Consider the following 2,144-nt stretch of genomic DNA (forward strand, 5'->3'; position numbering starts at 1 on the left):
AAGGTTCCAAAAACCCTATTAACATCACCTCATAACTCCATCTTCTGATGCACCCCCACCCCCTCCCTCACATTTCTTTTCGACTTCTGACTGTTTTTCTTAGTATTTCACCATTATCTATCGTCTTTATTAATTAATGTTTTTTTTTTATTTTTATCTTATATGCGATACAACACGAGGAGGATCCTCACCTCCGGACTTACAATAGCTCCTTTTTAGAATGGATAGCTCATATACGATATTAAACATAACAGGAAACCTTAAAATACCAAAGGTAGTAAAAGGTAAGACACAACACAAATTACTTTTCTTTTCACAGTAATGCACTTACTAATTCACTTTTTATTTCTGTTTTAGAGGGTTCGGAAAAAAAAACAAAAATCCTAACGCTATCTCTGACACAAATGCCGATGACACATGTGTGCTCAAAATTAATAATAACCCTTTAATTGCATCCATATTCTATAACACATCCCTCAAAGAATGGTATCGAAATTGGAGGATAAAAATAAATCTCAACATTTACCACCAAATCACCTTCACCCTTCGTCTTAAACCTACCGACTGTCCTACAGTATCCTTTAATAATATTGCTCTTACCCATGTAGAACAGATCTACTACCTTGGACTACAATCTGTACAACTGATTAACCTGGAATCCTCACACAAGATTGAAAATACTGGAAACTAAAAACACAGTATTGATTTCGTCTATTACAGCATTTACTAGACAAAATGTCGAAACTGCCAATCCATTAAAAAAGATAGATCTGCATGACTATAATAAGGCCTATCTTGACATACGTAGCTCTGCTTTGGTGCTCCACTAAACCTTCGAATTCCTCCCATATTCAATTCATACAATCCTAAATCCTTGCTAAAATCTTTAATGCTCCTTATTTTGTCACAAATAAAATTATGGAAAAAGACCTTAGTGTCCCTTATGTTACAGATCCAGCCTGAACTAGATATCATTCCTCCCATTATAAACTCCCTAACCTCGGAAACCGACTAGTTTCTAACCTTGCTTTCTCGTCCATTCCTGACAATCCTCCGAGGTGCCTAAAAAGAAGATGACCTAGAAACCTTCTAATGTAAAAATATTATTTGAGTGCCACCAATGGATTGTTTCTCGTCATATCTGCATGATACCATTATGATCTTACATTAAATTTAGTGGATTTATTTTTATGTAAGTATATTTGTAAATATCAATAAATAAAAAAAAGATGTAGTTGGCCATTGGCTGAACATTCCACTTTCTTAAGTCTATCCTATTTTATAGCTCACTGTACTACCGTTTTGTTTTGTGATGCTCGTTTTGCTCCTTCATTGTTTAATATTTTTATTAATACTAGTAAAATAATACTTTTGAAATGATGATTTATCATTCTAAACTAGTTCAACATTTTTCATCAAAACTCTATGTAATCAAATAAATTTCATCTTCTGCCAGTTTGGTTCCATATTTTTTTCCCCCTTGATACCTCCTTTTCCACAGCACAGTCTTCTTTATATGTATTTATTTATTCTAATAATTAAGTTTTCTCAATATGACCTTCACTTGAACAAAAATAAATTCTTATTCTTAGAGGAAAAAATAGAATATTTAAGAAATATTTTAGCGTAAAATAAACTGAGCAAATCACCTATTAAGGTTTCAGCAATCCAAGATATGGCACGCCCGTCAAACATTGATGACGTCAAACGTTTCCTAGGGTTAGTGACGTATTACTCGAGATTGTGTCAGATTTTTCTACGATTTCGTATCCTCTCCAGTGTTTGTTGAGTAAAGATAAGCGTTGGTTATGGACGCCAAAATGTGATGCTGCGTTCTTGAAACTCAAAGCTGATCGTGAAACTTTGTGGCGATCGTGTTCTTATTCCATTTGACCCAGCATTGCCACTTGTTTTGACAACAGATGCTAGTCCAACAGGGATTGCCGCTTTCCTTAGCCACACAATAAAAGGAACGGAAAGGCCGATAGCCTACGCATCGAAGTCACTTACAGTTTCTGAGACCAACTATAGAGGCACTTGCTATAATTTTCAGTGTAGTTTATTTCTATTGTTATCTATATGGAAAACATTTTGAACTTGTCACGGATAACGAACCATACACTAGGATCTTCCAGATCCACCAC

At 34.7% G+C, this 2,144-nt stretch overlaps 1 long non-coding RNA gene across 1 annotated transcript; it reads left to right on the forward strand.

Moving 5' to 3' along the window:
- The first annotated feature begins 6 nt into the window (after positions 1 to 6).
- Positions 7 to 1,086, forward strand: LOC136795625 (uncharacterized). Its single transcript, XR_010843256.1, has 2 exons — positions 7 to 284; positions 358 to 1,086. It is a non-coding gene; the product is annotated as an uncharacterized lncRNA (long non-coding RNA).
- Positions 1,087 to 2,144: the final 1,058 nt, after the last annotated feature.

The sequence above is a fragment of the Halyomorpha halys genome, unplaced genomic scaffold, assembly GCF_000696795.3.
Source record: "Halyomorpha halys isolate HHAL.00 unplaced genomic scaffold, Hhal_1.1 Scaffold78.1, whole genome shotgun sequence".
NCBI classification, from domain to species: domain Eukaryota; kingdom Metazoa; phylum Arthropoda; class Insecta; order Hemiptera; family Pentatomidae; genus Halyomorpha; species Halyomorpha halys.